The sequence below is a fragment of the Dermacentor variabilis genome, chromosome 4 (genome assembly GCF_050947875.1).
Source record: "Dermacentor variabilis isolate Ectoservices chromosome 4, ASM5094787v1, whole genome shotgun sequence".
NCBI lineage: Eukaryota > Metazoa > Arthropoda > Arachnida > Ixodida > Ixodidae > Dermacentor > Dermacentor variabilis.
Window position 1 is genome coordinate 205,599,237 of NC_134571.1, and position 13,379 is coordinate 205,612,615.

A 13,379-nucleotide genomic window follows, 5' to 3' on the forward strand; every position below is an offset into this window, starting at 1 on the left:
CGACTTTGCTGGGTGCAAGCATTCTACTGTCTAAAAGCTGTCATTGAGAGCACTGTTGGTTTGGTGGCAATACAGTTCAGAAGCAATTGCAACAAACCTCCCTTCCTAGTTGGCCTGGACGCTCACGGTGCTTATGGAGCAGCACCATGCGGCAAGCAAGGTGAACGGATGCCTCCAAGCCCTTGTTCGTTTATCACACTGTTCTGTTAGTAACAACCATGAGACTTGAAACCAACAAGCTCAAGTTCGGCACTCGCATGGTTACTGTGAAGGATCCATAAGAACAGAAAACTCAAGGGAAAGGATAAAGCACCATTTAACACTTAGTATTGCTGCAGCCCGCCCCCTTCTTTTATTTTGTCTGGTCGTGCTACGTCTGTTTACTATAGATAGGCATGAACTTAGGTGATCTTCCCAATCAGTGTCCAATTTTTATACACGCTATGTGCTGGTTCAAAGAGGCTCGAAACACTGCAATGGAAGCTTCAAGTAGAAAAGGTGCCTGGAAGAAAAAAAAAGCTGTGCTGCAACCATCTCGGCAACATCTTGTCGCCTTAATAAAAATTGTACTTCCATATCAACTTGAGCCATCCAGTTTAGACCAAAGTACCAGTTCACTTATGAACGATGACTCAATTCTCAATGAGCACGTGCAGTCCAGCCAAAATCATGGGCATGAATCCGCATTGTGCTCCTGCATTGAAGGTGAATAACGTTACAAAATGGCGAATGTACTTTAGTAAGCTTCCCTGCATTATGAATTTGTAATGTACACAGGATTGTCAATGAAGCTTACCACGAGCACAGATGCACTTGCAAATTATGTCACAATTGAAAATAATGAGCACAGTGTAAACCTATGTGCCCTTTCCACTCTTAGTATGGTTTACTGCACGATGCTTATTTACACCCCTGTATTGCGGTTTAGCAAGCTACAAAAGAAACGTTGCATAATCAGGCTTTTTACGATTATTTTTATCGCAATACACTAATATTTCGCGGTGAAGCCTAAGCAATGTACAGCGGCGAAGCATACTAAAAGTGAAAAGGGGCCACTGTCAGTGGACATAATAAGAGTTCTTCAACGATACACTCGAGCACCCGCCGCCTCTCAGGTCGCCTAAGTAGACATACTATGCTGGCTGATAGCGGCCCCCTCCCACTTTAAGTATGCTTCACCGCGTAACTAAAGTGTACTGCAGCGAAGATACCGTACATTTGTATTGAGTGAATAAACAAATGGTTTTTACAACAGTACAGAAATAAACGCGCACCATGCATCAGTCTACCACACAGAAGAGCGTCGCAACATACGGTAGCTGATTCACACAGGCCGTGTACCTCGCTTATCAGTCGTAAAGCGTATTATGGGCAATTCAAAATTTCCGACACATATGTGTTTATGTTTACGTTCGCACACCTTGCGTAATAAGGCTCCCAGGACTTCCACAATATAAAGTAATTTACAACACACAAACGCAAAGAACACAGACATATGTCTCGTCTTCCACTGGGCCGTCATGCAAAGGACATAGAGCGCGGAAGAACGTGCACATGCTGTGTGTTAGCGTCGTAAGCTTCCTTCTAGGCAAGGAGCTAGCACAACCACAGTCCCACGACAGCCGCTAATGAGACCAAGACGGGAGCACATGTCTGTGAACGCGCAAACGGAGCCCCTAAGCCACTCTGCTCCTCCGCCACCCCCGCTGCACGGCTGAACCACTCGTTTCAAGCACAGCACACCAAACACACATTCAGCGCTGAACAGTGGGCGCTCGACGCAGTTGCATTTGCATGACTTGCAGCGAGCAGCACATCCCTCGATGTCCGTTAAGCAAAGTCAGACACGGCGACGCCACATCGCGGTTCGCAGAACTTCGCTGCCGAGGCGCTAGGAAACTTCGATATTTCAATTGTCACCACCGCCGGGTTCTCAGAAAGCACCGGTCACACAACGCAGATTCTGTACTGCCAGAGCTCACCGAGGCCAAAGCCGCACTGCCGCACTGCCGCACCGCCACTACTCACGGCTTTCCGCCAAGTAACACAGAACCTACAACCAACACACAAGCAACGCACGCGCAATCACATGAGCAATGTTGAACAACGCGCGGTCCAGAGAACGATCACGCCGAGGACGAACACGCCACTACGGCGTAGCTCGGCGCCAGCATCGCGCCTTCTCGAAAATCCCTAAACGATGCTGTCCCTAGGCACCTAGGATGAGGTCACGTGAGGGATTTTTGTACGACAAATAGACGCACGCCTGAAGGTCATACAATGGCTCTGTCGCTTAAGCCTGATTGTGTGTATGTGCGCACGCGAGTGTTTGCGTGTGTGCGCTCGCATCTATGGTGTTTGGTGCCGCGAGACCGCCAAATCAAGTTTTGCTGACGTCAGTGTCTCTAGACATGCATGAAGGCTAAGTTATATATGAACTGGTAGCGACTCGCCTAAGGTGACGCGGCAGCGTGTCATTAAACTGTACTAATAGCGCATGGCGCACATAAGAAAATAAGCGAATGCGATGAAAAAAAGTGACAGTGCCAGAGTGGTTTCAAAAGCAACGTTACTTTTATTGGTCTAGAATAATGAAACCAATACAGATGACCAGACAAAACATATGTTTCAGGGGACATTGCCAGCACGCAGTCGCAATATACCGGGTGTCCCAGTTAACTTGAATGAAGATTAAAAAACGAAAAAAAAAAACTCTAGAGAAAACGTACAGAGTGCATAGTAGCGGAAGTCGTATGTATTAACAGCCAGAATTTGTTTCATCACGAAGCATCAAATAATTGCTTTTAATCTTTTAATCTGGGAACTTTTAATTATTGCTTCAATCGCACACATGTCAATTACAAAGTTGTAGGGCACCTTAAGTAACCCCCGAATCAAACATTTATTTGGTCATGAAGCGGGCCTGGTTGTTTTTCCCAAGCAAATCAAAGCCACTTTCGTAAAGAAAGATGGCTGAACACGAAGCTTTCCCCCAATGCGAACTTAATCAAAGTCCAAAACCAACGACTACGCAACGAACCCAGGAAATGCTTAGGGACCCGATGCTATGTATATGTGATTTATTGCTTATATAGGATTGTACTTTTCGAACGTTGACGTTGAAAGAACATTTCGTTAATTTGCATAGCCTTTATACTAGATCTTGTAGCCTCACACACTCACAATTGCACGAATGACTACCACAGCGACCTTGTGATCGCTGTGGTAGACGCTCAGAGAGGCTCTGCCATCGCAGCGTGACACAGCCAGCTTGCAAGCGTGAGATCAATGCAGGAACGGTGTTGCGTCGTGGGTGTCTGTAGCATGTTCAGTTTCAACGAGTAGCGACCTAGCATGAAACTATAGATCCATTTGCGTGCTCTTTCACCACATCGATGTTAAAGTCACAGCACACGAGGATCAGCGTACTATGTGGCTTTAACGTCTTCAACGTTTCTGCCAGGAACGCTACCGCGTCACAACGAAACGTCTTCCGTCTGATATACACGCCGTCGATCACAAGGCCAGTAGGCATCTCGACTGCACAAGCGTCTCGCACATGGCTTCTGCATGGCGTTGCAGAAGCCATGTGGGAGTGCCGCCCGTGTTGTCTTTATGTGTCTTCCTTTTGTGAGTGTTTAATTGCGGCGAAAAGCATGTCTTTTAGCAAGCACCAGCTAGTCCAACAAGCAGTTCTGTAGCGTTGCCGATACACGGGATCGGCCTGACGGGCATGATCGCGCTTACGTTCGCGTACGGCAGCCTCTTCTGCCGTGCGCTGCATAGGCGGCCTATCCATGGTGACGGCGGCGAATGCGTTGCGTGACGCGCGTACTGCAGTGCAGATATATACAGGTCGTCTGGTTAGCGTGGCGATAACCACATTTCTGTAAGAAAAGGGCTTTGATTTTGCTTTTCCAGATCCTAAGACGAGCCCGTGTTCAAGCGCGCTTGCTGTCTCCGATAAGCAGGCAAGCTCAGTTAATCGCGACAGGGGTGGTGTCATGTTTAGCAGGCGCAACTTGCACTTCCAGTGAACTTTGTGTGCATGCGCTAATCTTACTGAGCTCGTCGCTTCGCGCCGTTATCAGGCACTGACGAACCGGCCAGTCGACGCTGGCGTGGTACTGCGAATGTAAACTGTAGTGTTCATGCGCAGATGTATAAGTTCGCTTTCCTGCACTGCGTTTTCGGCGGTCACGGACGAATCAGTGAAACATAGAAAGCTTCGCTTAAAGAAAGTAAAGCCCGTGAAATCCGCTAAATATGAAACAGATGCGCGCTCGCGCGCTGCTACCCAAGCAGCTCCCAGCAACCTTTGAAAGATATACGGCTGCATTCGTTTATTGCCGCATAGTATAAGGCTTCGTCATGTACACAGTAAAATAATTTACACCCTTGATGGTGAGAATTGCAAATCATAGCACCCTTGAAGGGTGTTTTCATTCAAGAAACATCCCGTCATCATGACTTTTTGCGGAACATAAAGCAGTTCTAGATGTCACAGCACCCTTAAACCTACCAAAAGGGTGCACTGACTAAGAATATTGGAGGAGGGTGCAAGGGTGTTCTTATTTATTTTTATTACATTCGCAAGCATACAGCTGTACGAAGATACAGCGTGCGCCACGGCAATAGAAACCAGTGGCGGATCCAAAAAGCGGGCCCTCCCCCGCCCCAACCCCTTCCCCCCGAGACATGTAGGGCTTTCAATGCCGACAAGATTCCTGAAGATAGGCCCCCCCCCCCCCGTTTCACTGTCTGTTTCGATGAGCCATTTAGATATGTCCTGCGAAAAACCTGTTGCTGGAGTAGTACTATCTATTATGTCATAATGGGCTAGGTGGCACACAGATTTCAAATGTCGTCACGCGCAAATTCCACGGGATTTAAAAACGCGCACGTAATTTTTCTAGTATTGAATATTTAACCAAAAGAAAAATGTTGAAAACGTATTCAGCAAGGCAGAACTACTGCAGCTCTTGCTTTTGGGACGCCAGGAATCCAGCAAAATGAACAGGCCACGTGGCAGCATGCAGTTGGGCTCGCCAGAATTGCTCCAAAGCAATGCGGTCGTCTAGCTTTCTGTCAAGCACGACAGCACAGGAAGAAAAGGGCGTGACTAACCATAGCTTATAATTGCCAACGCGGACACAAGATACGCCGACTCGGAAAGCTTTGACCCCACCTGACATTCTTTCGCCGAGTCAATAAACCTAGTCCGTTCTGCTTCTCTCACATTTATAAACAAGGTAGCTTCGTAGGCAAACTTGAGCCTTCTCACCCACCACAATTCTTTGCTCAAGCAGCATCTACAGAAAGAGCCGTGCAAAACGCTCATGGCTTCGCGTCCGCGTCAATTTGCGAAGCTGGCTGTACACAAAGAAGCTATTAATTTAGTAGTTGTAGGAAAGGAAAGTTCTATCGGGGTGGGGGGGGGGGCTTACAGAAACCTGCCAGAACGGAGTGCTCAAGAAGAAAAGCAGAATAATGTGAGAAAGCATAGAGAACCAACGTATAATTTGCGATGCATACAATATTTACAACACCGACTGGTAGCGCTATTCTCTCAAATATTTCCTCTCGCAAGTTGGAGACAGTATTAGTGCATGCATGAATATGACATTAGGCCAATCAATGTAGATATGATAAGATTCCAGAAATTGGCGGGGCATTTGCAGACCCATCTTTGCACACGGAACAGTGTCGAGACATGTCTTAGCATATGCAGACTCGCGCGAGACCCGCCCGTCTCCCTTCGCGAGACGGGTAGGACAGGCGCACATGCTGAATACGGGAAAGAACTACTTTGTAGAAGGAAATTGAACTCGGTCAAAACAGCGGAGCTCTGGATGACAGGTTGCAGTGTGCACAGGGGCGTTCTGCCAGATTTTGAAGCGAAGCTCTCTATGTCTCCTCCCTGGACCTTTCCAATTCTGCTGCTGCTGTTGTCACTGCCTTGCGAGCCGCGTCAGTGGGTGGTTTGAGAGCGTGTATAATGTACATGAGAGGGATGTGGAGGAGACGTGTGCGAGCACTTTTAGCGAAAACTTCGTAAGCGTCGCTACAATATTCTCTGGAGCTGCTTGGTCGTCGTCACAATGCCCACTGAAACACCCTGGCCATTGACACAACGCCCTCTGGAAGACTGTAACTACGATGTAACTCCCCCCCCCCCCCCCCCTTGCAGAAATATTGCAGACGGTGCAGCGCCTACTTTTGTGCTGATGTGCATCAGCCCAGAGGAGAGATAGCAGGATACTAAGAGGAGACAAGAGAATGCCTAAAGCCAACACTCAGACGAAATGGGTGAATAATAGGCACTTTTCGCACGTGGCAGCTCGCATACATGGGATGATCGCCGGAGAAGGGAAGGGCTCTATCACAAAGCATGCTTCGTTTGAGGTCTCCTCAATAAAAGAAACACTACGACTAGACATGGCAACAGTTGCGGGCAAACAGTAGTAATTTACTTGAATGTGTGATAGGGCACGTTTCTGCTATTTCTAAAGAAAACAAACACCGTGTAATTTTGCCATGTGGATAACTGACGCAAAGCAGCACTAAAGCACCGCAGCGTCAAGACAACACGCAAGCGGCTGTCATGCAAATCAACGCTTCAGCCTCGATGCGATGCGCTCGTGTGAGGGAATTAGAGCGTTAACTTTCTCGGAAGTTACGAACAATGGCGCACAACCGCGCCTGGAGCAAATACTCTGCATTATAACATTACACATCACATCACGACTGTGGTAGGCCGTGAACATCATCGCCAAATATCTTCAGTGTACGCAAATAGACCAGCAAGCTGAGCTTATATCGATTCCCACAGAGCGCGGGATCTGCCTCTTCTTTTTATTGTTATTATTATTATTATTACATTGTTTGTTTTTACTGGTAGTTATAGGTTTCCTGTGGCTAGGGGGGACATTGCAGAAAAAAAACTTACGTGCCTTGGGAGGACGCGCGCGCAGGACGTACGTAGTCTATGGACGAGAGTTTTTGGTTGGAGGTGTCAGAATGGCCTGCTTTTTTAGTTGACCATATCCAGGGAGGAAGAGGGAGCACGAATATGTTTAGCGTATCATTCTGTCAGTCATCACAGTTCCCATACTTTGCTAAGAAGGAATCAATTGTTGTCATTCAATAGCCTTTACCACAGCTGCATCCTCGCAGTGCAAAGGGGTTCGGTGATGGTATAGGCGAAGCTATTGAATGAGAACAATACTAAATTGCGATTCTAGTGGTAGTTTGAGGGCGAGAGTAATTGGGTTGAAAATGGCTTGTCTACCGTATGCACAAAATACCTCGATTGTGAATATATCTTCCTCATTACCCGTCCAACTGGCATTCTAAGCAACTGAAATAAGACAAAGACCGACACCAGCTTATAACAACGACAAATCACTGTGCTGTCCACCTTTGGCAGTCGTTATATTTTTTCTGTCGTTTGAGCTGTCATCTGCCCCACTCGCTCACCCGCTCTAAAAAAAAAGAAAAAAAGCGAGAACTGGATCCGCTCTGGCTGCACAATCATGACACCACGCAAAGAAAGAAATACTTTTCGTACTTGGAAACTTAAGGTTTTCGTGTAATTCTGTACATGCTAAATTTCGTGCTTTCGTCCATGCAAGTACAAGCTATCATGCAAGTACTTCTATATCTGTCGTTCGTCCAAGCTATTTAAAATTTGCGTGAGCACTCCAGTTCAGAAATATGAGCATTATGGACTTCTAGAAAATGCAAATTAAAGCTTTCTTTCTCTCTCTCTTTCTCTGTGCAAAAAAGAAAAGACAGACTCGCAAGTACCTCTGCATCTTATACAATCACAAAGGGCCGCCTCTTTTTACAAATGAACGTCCAAGCAAAGAAAAAGAAAGCGAGAAAGTGAATTCACTTATCCGTTACATAGAGTTCCACGCGGCTACCACCAGCCCACTCTTACCGTTCCATTAATATTGATATCAGCCAATGCTAGTGCAAATAAATTTCCAATGAAACTAGCCGTAGACACAGAAAAAGGCTTAGACGTAGCGTAAAATAAATAGCTTGGAAAGTAATATACACACGTAGTTCAAAATAATATTTGCTTTTATGCCTTGAAAACGAAAACGAAATTGCAGAACTTCCACCGACGGGTATCGCCGCTATCGCTGTTGAGTCTCGCGGCGGGTCGCCGGGTGCATGGTTGTGTGTTCTCCGTGACAGTCTTGAAGTGGTGAGTAATTAGATAAGTTTATTGCTGCGTTTAGTTGCAACACCTGGTTTTTTTTCGTGTACTTTTGTGCTCATTGACGTGAAGCGAGCGTCCGTACTAAAGGCGACGAGAATATGCATGAGAAAGAAAGGCTGCAGTGGCCTACAACATCGGCGTCTCTTTGTGATCGTGGGTTTACTATGCCTACGACGGCCGTGATTCGGGACAAAGGAGAAAACGCCTTCCATTCGGCCTGAACAGTGATGAAGTGGACGCTTTTGTTTCGGCGGAATCTATCGTCAACGTCGTCCTTCCACTACTTAGACGAAATGACGTGCACAGAGAACACATCGTGACAGCGCTCCGCCTTCAAACTGATGCGCACGGCCTGCTCGGATAAAAGGTACGTATGCACGTAGTCACGCTCAGCGTCGCGTTATTGCGGTGCGTCATTGTGGCATTAATTTTCGCGTGATTTCTTTAAAGCACAAGGTGTGTTAAATGTGAGTGAATTATGTGTACCTCAGGCGGTGCCTACGGGCACCGAATGTGAAAAAGAAATGTCATTGTTCTCGTGTCCTCAACCAATTGTAACAGCACATAGAGTTGTAGAGAATTAAGTTTTGCTACGCGTCAGTATTCGGCGCAGGCAGGTAAATAATATTTCGTTTGGATAATTAGCTTATTCTGTAATTAAAGATGGGTGCAGACTTATACCGGTGTCACACGGTCACTTTCGATCACGATTCAGTGCGTTCTAATCGAAATTTTCGACCGCGATTGGCTTCCGTCCGCAGATTGAGTAAGGAAGCCAAACGCGACCAGAAATTCGATCTCAGTCAGGATTGATCGCGGCCAAAAATGTACAGTGTGACAACCGTATTAAACGTCCCTTGTGTAATTGCACTCAATTTTTTTTGTCGAAGGTCGCGTGGTAGGTAATGGCGCAGGTGGCTTAGAGTGCTTGTGCTTTCATCACTATAACTAATACAGAACAAAAGAACCACGACTATCCCGACTATGTACCTATCCTTCATTTTCAGTTGTGCTCATTCGCTTAGTAGCTCTCGTGCTGTTGCGGATGAACGCGCGGTTACGCGATTTGTTTATAAATTTATCTTTTTTACAAGTACACGGAGCCTAATAAATTTTTTTGTCGTCCTTGAATTCGTTTCTTGGTTTCACGTAGGCATGCTTATTTCCACTCCTATTTATGTTTTCTTGTTGTGTGACCGAACCCTGCCTAAGGCGTCCTGTCAGTGGTCGACAGTATTTCAGAAAGAAATTTCACTGAACGTCCTACGGCTACTGTATGTTTCACTACCTTATTCTTATATCTAGTTATAAAGATTATGGTTATTGTAACTATTCTTGGCTTTAATAGGTGGTAAATGCTTAATTGTATTTGCAGTTTTGAGAGGTTCATTTATTAAGTGGTCGATGTCGGGTGGTATTCACAATGAGTTTTCCTGTGCCCAAGCAGTTACAGTCAGCATGAAGCAATCGCATGCTAACCGACTGACCGTCTTGGTCCTACACATTACTGAAAAGACAGTGAAGACGTTTGAGCCGACAGGTATACTTTTTTCATTACAATTGGCCTACATTTTTTTTCCCACTGGACGGTGAAGACCTCTCCTACTGATCTCCAATTACCTCTGTCTTGCGCTAGCTGATTCGAAGTGAAGCCTGCAAATTTCCTGACTTCATCATGCTGTCCAATTTTCTATCGTCCTCGACTACCCTTCTCTCCCCTTGGCATTCATTATGTAACTCGAATATGGCGCCGATTATCTGCCCTATGCATTAAATGGTTAAAGAATACACTTGGGCTAGTCGGTTGTCATTACCAACTTGAGACATCGTTAACTAGCGCAAAAAAGACGACAGACGACATCAAAAAGCACATAAGACAGAACTCTATAGACTTCAACTGAAATTTTTGCTACACAGAAACACGGGATTCAAGGGATGTGCATAATGTTGACGCACGGAAACAACACAGCAGCTATCGGAACAAATCAGTGAACAGGTTAATTGCGCATACGAACACTCTTGGTAAGAGCCAGAGACGGGTGCTTACACACCTATTTCGCCTTTTTTATATGCAAAGCGGTTCGTATATTTTTCTATGAACCTGCTTCCGGAGCCGCCCAAGTACACGAATGCTTTGAAACTGCTCAGTGCAGGAGCACCTATGGCGATGATCGGCCAGGTGGCCACCAGCCACTAAAGTACTTCCCTATGTTCCCTCAAGCCAGACAGGTCGGTGTTTAAATGACCGCTTGAGGGAACATAGATAGGGCAGCTGTCAGTGGCTGGTGGCCGTCTGGCCGATCATTGCAGTAGGTGCTCGTGCACCGTGCAGTTTCAGAGCACTCGTATGCTCAGGCGGCTCTAGAAACAGGTCGATATGAAAATATTCGAATCATTTTGTATCAAAAAAGCGGGTGATAAGTGTGTAAGCCCCCCCGTCCCTGGTCCTCACAAAATAAGAGTGTTCGGATCTCAAAATTAACCTGTCCATCGATTTGCTCAGATACCTCCTGTGTCAGACGGGGAAAGGGAAAGATGAATGTTGCTTCCGTGCATCGAGGTTCCGCGCATCCCGTGAATCCTATGTTTCTGTGTAGCAAAAACTGCAGTTGAAGCCCAGAGTTCTGTCCCATGTGCTTCCAGCTGTCGTCCGTTATCTTCTTAGAGCTAATTAATGATGTCTTAAGTCTGCATGTCATGGCCTGACCAGCACCCTTTTTTACTCTTTATGTCAGCTAGGATATCATTTCCTTCGTCTGCTTTCTGAGCCACACTGCTGTCTTCCTGTTCCTGTTACGATAAGGATGGAAGTGGACATGATAAATGAAACTGAATGTCATTTAGGCGGAAGAGCAGTGAGACTTCCTATGCTTTACCTTTTGTTGTTATGCATAATAGTTGAAATTGCACCAGCACATCTTTTTTCATTTTGTGATTTTCCTATAGCTGTGACAAATAAATATATAGGCTTTAAGAAGCTATAAATGCAGTTTGTCTAAGAAAAAGAATGCTCTTGCACTTAAAGGTAATGTGTATGGTGCTCTGACTGCTTTGATGCATGTGCATTGAGAGGTGTTGATGTTGTTCTTCATTTCTTTCTCAATAAGCTTTACTTGATGGGTTTGACTTGGTATAAAGAAATAAGTTCTGAAGAAACCATAATACTTGAGAGACAAAATCGTCTTGCTGTTGAAAGCCTAGTTTTCTTTCATGACATATCGTTTTCAAGCTGTACTAGTTGATCCATGATGTTTGACAGCGCGGACTTGTACAAAGGACGGCGAAAGTAGCGACAAATGGAGGCAAACGCTATCGTCTCTTTCGCCATCCTTTGTCGAGTTCACGCTGTCAAACATGATGGACCAGTACAAACTAGCCGGTTGCATACGTGCACTAGTTGAGCCATTTCTATTATGGCACTGTAAATCAAATGTGATACATTCAAAATTGGTGCCTTTTCTAGATTTTTACAGATAAGTGTTTCATATTATAGTTTAAAGCATTATGGTTGATGTCATGTTTTGACACCGCCGTAACCTCATAAAATATTTCCATGCATGCGAAAGGTGCCTCTTGTGCAAGTTGCATGCTGGCCTGAAATGGTCAGCAAACCTGGCAGAAGTTAGAGCACATGCTCTATTGTAAACAAGACACATGCTTGGATTTGCTTGGCAGTTATCGCAATGTTTTCTGATATTTACCTGCAGGAACATTATCTCAGCTGCTAAAGAGACATCACTAGGCACTGTGAGCAGAAAAAGAAATCTGATTGTGCAGTACTATTGAAGTCATGCAACATTATGTTTAACTAAACTGGAAGGAATGGTAGCTGTTAAAAAGAAAGGGCTCATTTCAAAAAAAATTTGCGCTCCTAAATGTGGAATTGAAGTGCACTATGCTTATAAGCTACAAAATATTTCCAGGATGATCAGGCTAGTTACAATGGCCATTTGCTGATTCAGTAAGGTCCACTGAAGCTTGTTTTTAATTCAGAGTCTTTATACAGGGTGATGGTTTTAAGTTTTATGGAATTTTTAAATGTATCCTGTTGCAGATAGCATACTTCTAGTCCTTGAGCAGGAATATTCTGGCAGGCAGACATATTTAGCACTAGAAATTGAAACATGTATTCAACAAATTAACAAAAATTGTATAATTATCTTTCGGATGAATTACTTTACGGTACATGTAGTAATTTACGAATCATAGCCAGTGAGATTCCAAGGTGTATCCACTTGGGATTGATTTACAGAATGGCGCCAGTTTGGAGATATGCACCGCCAAACTTGCTGTAAAAATGCGCTGTTCCACTTACTTTTTTAACAAAATGCGCTTTTATGCACTGATGCACAAAAGTAACTCGAACACTCTTGTATTTGTTCTATAATTTGGGAAATATTTCTTAATTGGTGTCATCCTAGAAGTTCAAGTGCATACGTCTTCCAAGCTCATTGGCTACAATTCGTAAACTGAAATATGTGCAGTAAAATAATTAAGGTAATTATTGAATCATTGTTAATTAGTCGAACATGTGTTTCAATTTCTCATGCTAGTAATGTCCGCCCCCTCAAATAATCTAGCTCAAGAACAAGAAGTATGCCATCTGCCACAGGAAATTTTTAAAAATTCCATAAAACTTAAAATTGATCACCCTGCACAATGCTACTATAGTGCTAAACAGACAGTAGCCTAATCATCCAATTTGAGAATGCCGTAACAACACTGACAAGTGCTGCACAGTTTTCGGCGCTTCACAGATGAAAGATGTTGGTCATTAGAATGTTTGATCTAAGCATAAATCGCTATTAGATAACCAGCAAGATGAAGTGAAAGCAGATGATCACAAACTTCATACATCAAAGGCTTTAACTGTGTTTTGATTCAAATAGCTAAAGTTCTGTTAAGCACGATGCATTCACCGTGTTCCTGTTAAAGCATCTAAATGATCAGATGCTAAAGAGTTCTTGCTTGGAAGATCTTTAGTGAAAACCTCTGTAATAAAAATACCAGCAGGATTATGTGCTTGCTTAGTGGAGATGTCTAAGATGATGTCAGAAGGTGTAGGTACGGCTTCTGTGTAGTAGAGGTGTTGAATAGTTATGACAGAGAGGTTGTTACCAGCCACTGTGTAGGTCAGAGGCTAAGA

General features: G+C 44.7%; 1 long non-coding RNA gene across 1 annotated transcript in view; it reads left to right on the plus strand.

The window, feature by feature from the left end:
- Positions 1-8,577: 8,577 nt before the first annotated feature.
- Positions 8,578-13,379, plus strand: part of LOC142578142 (uncharacterized) — a 116,666-nt gene continuing 111,864 nt past the window's right edge. The window contains exon 1 of the long non-coding RNA XR_012827186.1: positions 8,578-8,600. This is a non-coding gene — a long non-coding RNA (uncharacterized LOC142578142). The remainder of the gene's footprint in view (positions 8,601-13,379) is intronic.